At 31.7% G+C, this 14,846-nt stretch overlaps 1 long non-coding RNA gene across 1 annotated transcript in view; it reads left to right on the forward strand.

Moving 5' to 3' along the window:
• The window catches only part of LOC146998556 (uncharacterized), a 123,174-nt gene extending 114,217 nt beyond the window's left edge, over window positions 1-8,957 (forward strand). Inside the window, exon 3 of the long non-coding RNA XR_015039326.1 lies at window positions 8,315-8,957. This is a non-coding gene — a long non-coding RNA (uncharacterized LOC146998556). The remainder of the gene's footprint in view (window positions 1-8,314) is intronic.
• Window positions 8,958-14,846: the final 5,889 nt, after the last annotated feature.

The following is a 14,846-nucleotide window of genomic DNA, read 5'->3' on the forward strand; positions in this document are numbered from 1 at the left end:
AAGATGTATTTTCCAATTTGAGAGTTGGTCGTTAGATTTTACTGACTATTGGAGCCTCCATCGCCAGCTGTGAAAGATCTTTCAGTAAACTAAAACTTACCTTGTTCTACCTGAGATTACCCATGGCACAGGAAAGATTGTCTGCCTTAGCTTTGCTCAGTGTGGAACAGCAGGTTGCCCAGAGTATAAATTTTGATGAACTAATCGATAAATTTGCAGCAGCTAAAGCAAGGAAAATTTCTCTTTGAAATTAGTGATTACATTTGAAGCATTATACATTAAACTGTTATTATACATTTTCAAGTTATTATATTATTATATCCAATATGATGTTTAAGTTTTCGGAATTTATATCAGAATAATATTTTAGAATAATCACATTTTCGAATTACCATTAATATCTTAATTATTTTACAACGTTCTAAGTTAGTGAATTTAGCGAAACCTTAAAAATATACGCTTAAAAGTGCTTTAAAAATTAAAATATTTAAAATTAAAAATATTTCGTATTTTAGAAAATTATTATTATTTTAAACAATTAAAATGTTATTATTTTTAAAGATTTCTTTTCGTTCCCCATTGCATTTAAGTAGACGGGAGGGGGCGCGAAATCTTCACTTGTCTCCGGGCGCTGATAACCCTAGCTACGACTCTGGTATGTTTCGATGTCCATCAAACAAAAAGTGGAATTGCTGCAAAAAATGGATAAAGACATGAAGAAGGTGACAGAGAGGTCCGGATTAACGACGAAAAAATTTCGATTGACAAGTTAGTCGGTATTCTCGGCACAGCAGTTACGGGACTTGAACAACGGAACTTTGTAACTGAACAAGAAATTATGTCTGTTTATAGAATTAAAGAGAAAGTATTATCACGTAAAACGAAGCAACTTAAGCAACTTGCATTGAAAGAAATGTTTAATAAAGTAAACAAATAAATATTAACCTTTTTTTTTTTTTTTTTTTTTTTAATTTTGATCATAATTGTTCTTTATTTCATAAATTACGCTTTCATATTTTTAATTTTAGAATTTCTGCATGCCATCTAACGAGATTTAAACTGATGATCTATAATCCGGAAAAATCGATAATCCGGAATCGCCGAAGTCCCGACGAGTCCGGATTAACGACTTTTGACTGTATTATTCTTTTTCTTATTTTTATGATAAATGATAATTCTTAAATGGATAAGAATGAATGCATTTATAAAAACAGTCATCTCACTCTTCATAATAAATGACACCTAAAGGTTTTCTCAAAATTTAATACAGTTATTCCCATACATGTTGATTTGGCATTCATAGTTGTTATGGCCAAACTATTATAATGCAAATAACAGAAGAAAAAAAATCAAAATACAAAATGCATTTTAAGTGAGAACAGGCCACATCATGCCAAAATAATTTGTACTAAAATTCCAATCATAAGCGCAAATATACAAGCATAAAATTTAAAAAAAAAAAAATAAAAATATTGTTCTGATATCAAATACAATACTGCTTAGTTTGCTTATAGTACTTAACATTTTATTCAGGGTTAAATTAAAACATCAAAATTATCAACATTAGAGATACAGAAACTCTATACATTAATAGATAGTTATTTTCTATTTTACTGACATATTAATAAATAAATATAAGGGAGGAGGATGGATGTGATATTTGCCATTAGTGATTAAACTGATTCATTTAGTTACAAATCTCACTGGTAAATTTAGGTAAGCAGCAATAGCAGCAAGAACTCCTAAAATTGATGCCATTCTTAGGAAGCGAGCAGGAAAAGGAGCAATTATTGATCAAGCAACGCGATAAGGAAATACATATTTGATGATAAAGAGGTTTTTCGAATTAAGAACTTTTTTTAGGAGATGTAGATAACCCTAATGTTTCACTAACAGAAAGACTGTGGAATGATCTTTCAGACTTGGAAACCCTTCTTTCTATACCGTATATAACCACAAAAAAGCTGCAATCTAAAGAATTGACAGGAGGTGAGAATGGAAGAATGGGATGTTTGTTCTTTCTGAAATGGAGTAAACCATCCATTTAAGAAAGAACAAACATCCAATTGCAGAAGGAATCATTTCTTCAATGAAGAAAAGAGAAACTAGTTTGCTAAACAATGAGATCGTGCTGGGTTCAATACATACAGATCTGAAACACCGAGTTTTCTTTAATGACGAACAAATTAAAAAGGCAAAGAAAGACATGTATGAACTTTCATTAAGAATGAAATTATTCTCAGAACAATTGGAGAATTCGAATCAGGACAATCAAACTGCAGACATTGCAATTGACTCTATCATCCTTTCCCATTGATGAATTAGATTTTGAGATATATTTTCGGATAATATTGAAACGGCTAAGACAAAGCGAATGAAAATAATAATAATAATAATAATAATAATAATAATAAAACAAGATCCTTTCAATATAAAAATGAAAAAATACAAACAAGATTTCTACACGGCCTTTGAAGAAATAGAGAAATATGATTGCGCTTGCAAGACACCTCTTTTAGAACTTATAAAAATCTATCCTGAAAAGTTAAAAGAAGTAGCCCTAACAGCAACAGCTCTTCCTCCTACACTTAAGTTAGTGTGGAAAGACTCTTCTCAGCTCTGAAGTATATCAAATTGGATGTGTGGCCCTCCAACATAGAAGATCTTGCCAAAGCTATACTGTTTCTTAGAAGTAACTAATGCCAGTTTTTCATTTCATAATAAATGCTAATTAATATAAATAATTTGCTATGCCATCATTTTTTTTCTGTAGCGTCTATTACTTCTTTTATATTAAAAAAATAAGCTGTAACCCATGTGTATATGTATATGTATATACAAAATAACTGACTCCCTTATATATATATATATATATAAGTGGGTCGGTTATTTTCCCTACCGACTCCACAGCCCTGATTTTTACAGTAATGAAGTGCAGAAATTAACTATACTTTCTGCTTCGAATTTCATTTTAGCTTCAGTGTCATTTGAGAGTTGAATTCCATGTTCATGTTCTCTTTCATCCAACAACAGTTTGTTAATTTCAATAATTGCAATGGAAAGGATCACAAACCAATGAAATTTGTTATGTTTAACCCTTGGATAATAAGTTTCAAACTGTGATCTCTCAGTTTTGATATGTGACAATATATTATTGCATAATTTTTTTCCACTGACAATATCATGTTCTACCAAAAACAAGTGCAAGGTTGAAAATATGTTTTAAATAAATATTTTTATTTATCACAAACCAAGCTTCCTCTGAAATCCCTTTATTTTATCATGGCACTGAGAACAATCACAGAATAACACTGTAAACAGAAATTTAATTCATCTAGTTTACAAGGTTCGAATCCCCCGAAAGGGCTGGCTGCATGGGCGTTTTCGTGGTTTTCTCCATGTGTAACGTGTATACGAGTCAGTTTTCCTTAGAAAGTCCTCCACGAAGGCGTCCTTCACCTTAGGCAGATAGCCCTAGTGTGCTTTGCCCTAATTAAATAAACCAAACCAGCTAGTTTAAAAAATATGCCTGAAAAACTTCCCATGGTGCTTAGCCATGTGTCATGAGCAAGAAATGATTTAAAATATATTAATTTCCTTTACAATATAGAACTTTCTGTTTTAATTCAGGCTGTTCTGAGGTTTTCGATTAATAAAGTTGATTATCTTAACCCTCTCCTGTAACAGAATTTTGAAGACATACCTGTCAAGTCTTCTTTATGAATGAAACTATGAATTCAGATAACATCAGGTGCCACAGCTGTAACTTTAGCTACTATGCCACTATGGCTACCGGCAAGTGCATGACTTCCATTCACACAAAAACCTACACATATTTTGCAATTAATTTCCTGGTCTTGCTTAGACTAATATAGGACTTTAAAAATTTGTTCTCCAGTTGTATAAATTTGCAGTGTTCAAAAATATCTTGACGAGCATCAATGTTCAACTCATATGGGATATAATAGTTACATATCAATCAAGTGGACTTCATTCGAAACATCTATTGTCTCATCTGTTATCGCAAAACGTCAGAGAAAAAACGTTTTGTGAAAGAATATGTTTCTTCTTAACACGTGCTGCTCAATTTCCTGTACACATCATGGAGGGGGAAATTCTCGCTGTCAGGTTCCACTGCCAAATTCCTTGGCAAATTTTCCCTCCACTTTCCAGTGGCATTTTAGCAAACTGGTTTACATTATATCTATAGAACCTTTCCTTCTTTACATAGACATTCTTTGGGCAGGGTTGCCAGATTTGGTGTGAAATAGCCCATTTGGCAATATGCCATGAATGGAGCAAGAACATTCTAGAACATATTATTAGTGGTTTTCTCTGGAATACTTTTGAAAACAGGTTATTCTCGGGAATACTCTTGAAAGCTATATATACCCTGCCTGTACAGGGAGAAAGTAGTGTCTTAAGTTCAGATAGCTTGAGAGTGATCAACCAAGTCAGGAGCTGTATTTTAGTGCAGCTCTTGAAGCTGTCTTCACTGTTATAGCTTGAAGGCTGTGTTTCTGATTGTTTCAGCATGTTTGTCTTTGGAACTGAGCTGTGTAATAGTGCTTACTGGCAAATAAATTGTGTTTTGATTCTTCAAGTGTTATCATCAATTACTCCAAGTCCATGAACCTAGAACCAAGCAAAATTTACAAAAAAAAAAGCTTAATATTTATTTGTTTACTTTATTAAACATTTCTTTTAATGTAAGTTGTTTAAGTTGCTTTGTTTTTTATGTGATAATACATTCTCTTTAATTCTATAAACAGACATAATTTCTTGTTCAGTTCCAAAGTTCCACTGTTCAAGTCCTATAATTGCTGTGTCGAGAATACCGACTAATTTCTCAATCGAAATTTTTTCGTTTTCAATAACCTATGTCCCTTTCTTCACTATAGGAAGCAAATTATAATGACGAGGACTTTGATTTAAATCATAAGACGGAGTACATCGAGATGAAATACTACATTTAGTAAGGAATTATAAGCCAAATAAAGTAAAAACATCTGCCCTGAAGATAAGGATAGTGCTGACAGATCAACTTCCAATTCATTGCGCGCCGCGGTGTTAAAGATAAACAAAGGATATGCCTTTATCCATTTTTTGCAGCAATTCCACTTTTTGTTTAATAGACTTCAAAACATACTTTCTCTTTGTAGATCCTTTACATATTAGTAAATATATATCAGAAATTCTATTTGACATAATCGAAAGTTCAAGCTTACTTTTATAAAATTGCTCTAACAGTCTGCAAAAAATAATAAGCCGGATCCAATTGGAAGATTAAGGAACAACGCGATCTGCAACATTAACTGAAATAGATAATTTTAGCTTAGCTTATACCGTCCATTATATATTAAACGCATATGCGCATGCGTAACGCATGATGCGTTTAAGCATGTGCTGAAAGTTTGTAGCTTTGAGGTCCGGATTATAGATCATTCCGTATAAAAGACTTTTGACTGTACTTTAAGCCACCTAGTAACACCATCTAGCTATCTCGGAGGGAAAAAAAGGCAACATTCAACTCATCCACTGAATGTCGTTTGTAGAAAACCTAAAGTGATCACTACCTATACGCTCTTATGCTGAGCTCATGTTCATTTCCACATTCCACTCTCCTTTTATCTCAAAAGCGAAACATGTGTTTTGAAAATGGATTAGACATAGTGGATTGAGGCTAATTTTGGTCATTGTGATTTTACTACATTATTAGTGAGTGTTGATTAAAGCGGTTATTTACTTCTAGCAACAGTCCCTGCTAGACGGAACTTTCCTGAGAAACAAGATTTTGGTAGCACTGGTTTAAATGGGAGAATTCTTAGAAAAAAAAGAATCCCACCTAGCTACAGAAGCAATGTAGCGGCTATGTGATATTTCTTCAAACCTCGCCAAAAATGTCTCAGCTGAAACTCTGTCCCAGGTAGAAATGAACCAATCAGATGAAAGTTCTGCTTCTGAAGGATCACGTGGTCCCAATCTGAGCGAGAATCGATTATTGTTTGGCGTTGTCTTTGTAGTAAGTGAAAATGGTAACCTAGCTACATGGGTTTCCTGGAAATGTGCGGGTTCTGAGAATTGCCCCTTTCATCATCCAGTTCGGCATAGCCGAAAGATAATGTAATTTTAAAAATTAGATAATGCTTTTTTTTTTTTTTTTTTTTTTTTTTTGTCAGTGTAATTTGTATAGATGATGGACACAAATTCATAAAGCCGCATTTGGAGATTACAGTTGATACTTAGTAGAATTTCAACAAGCATTTTATGATTGCATTGTACAAGAAAAGGCTTGAGAAAAGCTTTGAAAGAATTTAAAGATAATATGTGATTCCCAGAACCTCTGTAATTCTGCCTTTGAAGATGACGGCAATGATTTTATAAACGTGGAGCTTCCTCCACAGCAGGTTGATGAAGTTTTCTGATGATGGACTAGAGGCAGAATGAGGCATCGCTAGGAGTGACAAGTGTTATTTAAGATTCTGTACTTAGCAATGAATCATTACGGGCATTTCAATAGAGATTAAAAATTGTCTTCAGTTAGTCATTTATCTTCAGTAACATACGAGAGGATGCTGAACAGGCACTGGAAGCTGTAGACACTAATGTTTGTGAAAAATGCAACACCATGAAGGAATTGTCGGAAATGAATGCAATTTATTCCGCGTATTACCGATAGTGATACAAACAATTTATTCACATTTACAAAGGGAAAAAAAAAAAAAAAAAAAAAAAAAAAAAAAAAAAACGAAAGTTGGAAAATCAGTACTTTGGGCTTCTGTCATGCTGAGCGAGAGCCTGTACACATCGTGGCATTGAATCGTATAGGTTCTGAATGTAATCCTGGGGAATGGCTTTGACTTGATGTGAAAGTTCAGTTTCAGTGTGTGCCCCACTAGCTGTACGTGCGAGTCGCTGACCGATGAAATCCTAGGCATGCTGATTGAGCAACATATCTGGGGAAGATGCAAAACCTGTTGTACCTTAAAGAAAGCTTGTGCACAGGCATTTTTTCCCCCTAAAATATAGTGCCTGGAATGCATCGAATAATGCATACTCTGTCATCATTATACTCCAGATTGTAGCAAGATTTGTTGGAGAAAGCAACTTTTTGCCACAGAGCACGCCACGCACTGAGTTGCAGTGCTCACTGAATTCGGAGGCATACGTTACTCAGCGACAGGGCAATCCTGCGTAGAGAAACCCTTGCATGCAGTTCATGTTGCAGCAGACAGCGACGAACACTTGTAACCGTGCTCCAATATTGTACTAACATACGAGAGGATGCTCTACAATCCATCACAGACATGCAGATGAGGTGTTTGTCGTCCTGTGCTGTTGTGTGCCCCATTGCCAGGATTTCACCTTGTTTGGTTCTCGCTGTCCATTTCTTCCAAACATGCATCACTGTTGTGGCATTGTGCTGCATGCGGGCTGTGATTGTTTGATATGAAAGTCCACCCTCTTGCATACATACGATGTGGCCTCGTTCAAACTTGTTGGTATGGCATCCTCCGCTGTTGACGAGGCATACTGAGCACAAATTAAATGTTCACTGCAAACGGAGGTTGATAAACAGATTTCAGCACAACTTTACAGTCCTTTACAACTGCCAGTTCTCATTTCATGCATGCATAATCTCTTTGTAATTTTAATCATTTGTATGTCTTAACTCACTTTACATTTCATGTAAGTTTGGTTCAAAGTGCATAATTCCTTCATGGCTGTGATTTTCACAAACATTAGTGTATATTATGTAGTCTTAGCTAAAAAAGCATCTTGAAATAAAAGTATGCAGTTGTCCAGATCAAATGTTTATTTTACCGAAAAATATAAACAGCTTATGCATACATGCATTGTTTTTATAGGATTCTGATCATACCTGAATAATAATTTTTCACTAAGTTGTATTTTACAATAATTCTTTCAAATAAGTAACAGTTACTTATCCATTATTTTAATTAAAAGAATTTTGTATATATTTTTGTTCTTATCAACTAATTAATATGTATTAATTTTATAAAATTCATGTGAATGTATGCAAATAAATTGTTTATAAATGTCACATAAGTTTATACCTCCTTAAACCATTTTCATGTGAAACAGAAGCCTTATTCTTAACAATATAATCAAACATACCAAGGTATAATTTTATTAAGACCCTGAGTTACATCAGTATGAACTTATGATGGAACTATTGGAACAATACTCATCATGAGTTGAGGATTACTTATAATTTGTCAGTAGGCATGTATGAAAATGGGTTTTGTAATTAATATTGAATGTATAACTTTTTCTTTTCATATAAATACAGAAGGATTTCATGTCTGCAGATAATGTATTACAAGAGGCTGTTGTGTGCCAGTGGACAAGCTGGGGAGAAGCTGAACACTAATAGCTTGAATCCTGGTGAATGGACTGCCTGCATAAGCGTCGTCATGATTTTTCCACGTGTAATATTAATGAAAGCCAGTTTGCCTTAAAGCATCCTTTCTTGGAAAATATCTTCTAGTGTTTCATCACAAAAATCAGTCAAAAACTGTTTCTCATGATTTGAAAAATACATATAAAGGAAGTCAAATTTAATTGATAAATTGTGCATGCTGGGATTGTATACTATATCATATACATTTTTAATATATTTTCTGTATCTCTAATGTTGAGAATTTTGATGTTTTAATTTAACCCTGAATAAAATGTTAAGTACTATAAGCAAAGTAAGCAGTATTGTGTTTGATGTCAGAACAATATTTTTTTTTTATTTTTTTATTTTATACTTGTATATTTTTGCTTATGATTGGAATTTTAGTACAAATTATTTTGGCATGATGTGGCATGTTCTCATTTAAAATGCATTTTGTATTTTTTTCTTCTGTTATTTGCATTATAATAGTTTGGCCATAACAACTATGGATGCCAAATCAACATGTATGGGAATAACTGTATTAAATTTTGAGAAAATCTTTAGGTTTCATTTATTATAAAGGTTGAGATGATTGTTTTTATAAATTCATTCATTCTTATCTATTTAAGAATTATCATTTAACATAAAAATATGAAAAAGAATAATATATTATAATACTAAATAAAACATACTTTTATATATATATATATATATATCCAAGCTCACTATATACACACTCAAAGAGATACATTTCTTTTTTGTGATGATAATTTACTGTTAAGTATCTTAAGTTGTTCATAAATAGTGCTCATTTTTCATAACGCACAAAAAAAACCTCACATGATTAATTTAACAAAATATTATTGCAGAGACATATTTTTGAAATTGACATTAGTCCTCTATCCGTCCGTCCCATAGGGATAACTATGGGGCAGATTCCTACTGTCATCTACAATATGCCCAAGCCCTTCGCCAATGACAGTTACTTCTCAATACCCGTATTTTACAATTAAATTCACGAATCTGATCTGGCTGAGTTTCATATCAGGGGAATTAAAAAAGCAAAATACATTCATTACCTAAAACCATTTTTCTCCAACTAGCTGGATGATTATGTGATTGGTGTGCATGGATGGTAATGTGAAAGGATATGATTAGATTTCTTCTAGGTCGTAAAAGTTTTTAATAATGAAAAGCTCTTGTTCTTTTTTTCTTTAAATTCTTGTTTTTTTGTTTTTTTGTTTTTTTATTTATTTATTTCAATGCACACTTTTTTAAAAGCAAACTGAATTAGCTGGATGATCACTACGAGTTTCTTGACATATTTAAAAGTAAAATATTGCATCTATATTCATTTTGAATAAATTGTTATTACTATAGTCTGCAATCATTGAGTTCATTTTAATATTATTTGTCCTTTTTTTTTATTTGTGGAATAAGAGGCTGTATTTTTTAGATTTTCTGTTTATTTAGCCAGTTTTCTATATAATGGCTAACATAAAATATAATTTACGTTAGCCATTATATAGAAACTTATGTGCCCTGTTTTAAAAATTATGTATATCTTAATTCAAGTTTGTCTCATGTCAGATGAACAATGCTGCTAGTCTGGTTGAGAAATTAAGAAAGTTTGACCATTCCATGAAAAATCTTTTAGAAAGCTCACTGATTAAAATACATATACACACCAATTAACTGTGCTCATCAAAAGTGCTGTATTATTTAATGCTTCTTCTGATGAGCAAAATTCAAAGCATTATTTCTCTTGTTTTCTGTGTATGAAGTTTGTAGCAAAATGGAATTATTATTTTTTTAAATTTCATTCACTGATATCACTATTTTTATATGTCTGATAATGAACGCCTCTCATAGCTTATTGCCCAAGACTGGCTACATCATTTACTGACACTTACACAACCTACTTGCTCCAAAAATATGTCCCTTGTTGAGCATAAACCTACCAGTAAATTTGGTGAAAACTGTTAGTTCGACTGGTTTGAAATTCCAGCGAACGGACTGGTCGCATGGGAGTTTTTGATGTTTTCTCTTGCGCAATGTGAATGCCAGCTAGTTTTCTTCGAAAAGTCCATCATGAAGCCATCAAGAATCTTTGCTCTTGTTAGACAAATAGCCTTCAAGTGCTTTTCTAAAATCAAACAAACCAAATCGAACCTTTAAAAAGTGCTCCACAAAAGCATCCCTGTTCTTAGGCAGAAAGCCCTTGCGTGCTTTGCTGTGATCAAAATAATGTGACTTAAGCTCTATCTGGCCTGCGTAGGCTCAGTGCTTCGATGTCCTCAATGTGAAACACATTATCTAGCAAGTGTGGAATGTTTGCCATAGGATTATACGAGTGCCTGTTCAATTTATGCCTCAACGCATTGAGTTCAGTACTTAATTTCTAAAAGAAGAAGGACTATGAAAGGTCGTCAACAAAGATAAAAATAAAGAAAAAAATAAAAATAAAATGTAAATTAATAAATAAAATTAGATAATTCAATTTAATTAATGAAAATAGTTCAGTAGAAAATTGAAATACCGGAACTCATCTTAATTTAGACTCCAACAGGAATTATACTTTTGCTCAAAGAGTGAGAAGTACTGGGACTGGAGTTTAGGTGGATTAAAGACGTGACTATGACTTGAGATCGTACTGAAGATGATTGCACTGCATGCATATCCTTCTTTAATTGACCTGCTGCTCTGTTTTGATGAGCAGATCTCAAAACAAGAGAATAGATAAACAAGAGCTAAGTTCAGAATCCAGAAAGCAAACAGAATTAACATTTTTTATGAAGAGCATTGCTTATAGATTATAGGTCACATAATATCATGATAAAAGGTGTTTATTACGCTAACATGTTGACTCAACTTGTACTAGGTCCACCAGCGGCTGAGAGGTAAATCCGCTGAATGCTAGTAATTCGCTCAGAGTTTTATCTTGACGAATAGGCTATCTGCAGAGGGGATTTTGCTGTTTGCATGTATAAAGTGAATCAGAGCCAGTTTTCCTTATATTGTTCCTTTGAAAAGGCATATCTTCTCTTAGACAGATAGTTCTCACATTTTTTGACGTAATAATCCAATACTATTCCTATTAACTATAAAACTGTGTAGCAAACTCAGCAGTAAAATTCCGCTTTGCATAAAAACGCTGCAGCACACAAGACTAAAATTTGCCAGATTGCTGTTCCAGGAATGATAATTTCAGCTTATACCCTATGCACAATGTTCACTAGACCTTGTCATCATTCTTTTTTGTTTCAAAAACAGAAGAAGTATTTGTATATTTCATACTGCAGTCTGATGATGATTTGAATGATGTTCAAGAATGATCTGAATAAAAAATATTTTTATATTGGAATTCAATGCGTAATTGATTGCTGTACTAAATGCATTTAAGTCTACATAGGAAACTGAAAATGGAATTTTAGACATTTATCTTCTACAAATTTATTATGCTTAAACTTACTGAATATCTCTATATATGGAATAAAATTAAACAGAGAGAAGGAATATTTCACAAATGGCATGACATGATAAAACTAAAATGTACATAGGCTGTACAATGAAATTTTCTACCATTATGAAGATGTAAGACACAGAGCTCTTAAGTTGTCTGAATAATTTAAAAATAATACACTTGTTATGAATCCAGGTAAACATTGAAATTTAAAATGGAAGTTAGATTTTGAATGTTGATCATAAGTTTCAAGGCTATTAAGTTAAACTGCAGAAAACTTTTCAAAAGAGAAATTAAAAACTGAAAACAACAAATTACAGAATTAATGTATTCACAAAAAAAAAAAAAAAAAAATTCACAGGAGTTTACCAGACAAACCAGTTAAAAAAAAAATAATAATTGAACTAAGGAAGTAGCTGTTATTTTGGAAACAAATGAACAAAAACTTTTCATTTGAATAATAATAAAAAAATATAGAGAGATTTTAAATCATTAGTGAAAAGATCATTAAAAATGCCAGTGTGGTAACTGTATAAGAAATCTCAGCTCTTCTACATATAAATCCATTAGTAACTTTAAATAAATAAATAAAGGTAATACAAGACATTCTAATGGTTCTGATGAAGTCATACATGTGTGCTGATTCATTGCAGTTAGCAATATTTCTTGAAATGTGTTGGTCCTGAAATCAGTTTCTCATGTATTTCAAGGTTTTGAAAAGAAGTAAAAAAAGTATCAAATTGGTTAAAATTTATTCAAAGGGGGTTAAAACAAAAAGAGCGGCATTTATATCATGTACATATTTTAATTCTTTTAGAACTTGTATTTTAGAACCATCAAAAATTGTTTTCAGATTTTTTCATTAAATAGCTTCACAAAACTCACTTCATTCTTTAACGACTGAAAGTATTAAATTATATTGCTTGTATTATTTGTTACTGTACTAAAAATGGTCTGCCTTAATATATGTTGTGTATTATTTATTTTTAGATTATTATATTAGATTAAGTTTACTCTTAAAGGAAAAAAAAAGTAATAATGTATATATGTGCAAGATAAGTTGATAAAAAGGTTAATTTTTTTGATTGTTTACTTAAAACATCCAACAGAAGTCATACACTTAAAATTTATATGTATAAATTGATTCACATATTTGCATTAAACTGAATATTTTTAAATACATTATCTTAGAATAATAATGTACTTATGTAGAATTTACTAATATTTTACTCTATATACATACAAATACTATTGCATTATTTCAGATGTCACATCTGTAAATAGTATAAAGCAAAACTCTTAAAAAAAAAAAAAAAAAAAAAAAAAAAAAAAAAAAAGGACATTTGAAGTACAGTTCTTATACTAGAAATTAGGTGCTTTGAACCTATAAGTTCTTTTGATAAAGTTAATGACAAGACATAGTGCTGCCATTTATTTCTTAAACAGAATATATAAATATGTCATCTATTACTTGAATATAATATATATATATTAATATATAAATATGCTTGAATATAATGTATAATTATTTTCAGGAAAATATTCATAACATTATAATTTTTCTAACAAAAATAATCATCTGTTATCATACTTCAATACCATAAAATATATTTGGAGGTAAAATGACTTTCCTGTATAAAGTTTTATTTTTGAGCTTATGGGAGCAGGATATGATAATAAAACAAATACTGCATAAGTCATTTGCAAGCGATTATTTTCTATATTCAGAGTGTGTAATCAGTCACATATATTTATAAAAAAATACCTTAGAATTATCTTTATTATAATTTTGTACATATCCCCCTCCTTCTTTTCAATATTAAATATAAGAAAGTCAATTGTGTTTTTAATAAATCAAGGTACACTATCAAAAGGTAAAAAAATTTCTCGTCTTTATATTAAGATTTGAGTTCTAAGAGTTTAAAACAAACCCACACACAAAAGTTTGCTGTAGAAACCAAAATTATGATAAAAAATTTCTAAACTTTTTTTTTAAGGAGCTGGGTGGTTTGTTTACATTATTTTTCAGCTAGACAGTTTTCGAGACCAGACTCAAAAATGTATGTATGCATGTATATCTGTGCACACACACACAAACGTATGTACACACATATACATATGCTACATGAACACCTACATCCGTACATACAAGCATATGCACATACATTTCTGAATTAATCTCCTGAACACACTCTTTATGTATATAAATGCTTCTGTATGCAATTTTATAGAAATATTTAGCTACGCATGACTGAAAAATTACACAAGGTTTTAAGACGATTTTTCAATTTCGTTTCATAAGAATGTGATTTTGCTGCTTGCATGCATGATTTATTTAAATCTGTTGATAAGAATTTCAAGAAATTTTGATTATTTGTGTAAACTCCGCATCAGTATAAAATGATCAAACATTAGCAATTTAAAACAAGAATAATATTCAGATATATTCAAAGTTCTTTATTTTATATAATGTTTAATGTTTTAGATATCTATCAAAGAATGATAGTAATTAGTCATCAAACGAAATAAAAAATAACTTTTTCTTGACATTCTAGCACTACAAGGAAAAGCAATTCACCCTTCCGATAATCAACACAAATGTAAACAAACATCTCTTTACGACTGGTCGGAATGCTCAGAAATCACGAAAGTGTCTCTGCGCAACTAGTCGTATGTTTAGCATTTTTACCATGTTTCAGCTAAACGTCCGACGTCGTACGGGTAGACACAGCCAAGCATATCAGCTATTCGTCATCGATGGGGAAAGGCAAGGTCCGTAGAAAGATATTTATTGAAGATAAATTGTGTAATTTGAAGATGTTGCCGAGTAAGGCCATTGCAATTATAAAACGCAAATTTAGAATAGTTGAGTCTATTGTAGTTATGGTAATTTCTCATCTGATTTGTATTATTCATGGTTGATAGTATCATAGATCTTTAACGCTTCAAAAGCAACCATCATTTTTTTCTGTAGTGGTG

Source organism: Stegodyphus dumicola, chromosome 2 (assembly GCF_044657685.1).
Source record: "Stegodyphus dumicola isolate Sdum_Otavi_A_Nest chromosome 2, ASM4465768v1".
Lineage (NCBI taxonomy): Eukaryota > Metazoa > Arthropoda > Arachnida > Araneae > Eresidae > Stegodyphus > Stegodyphus dumicola.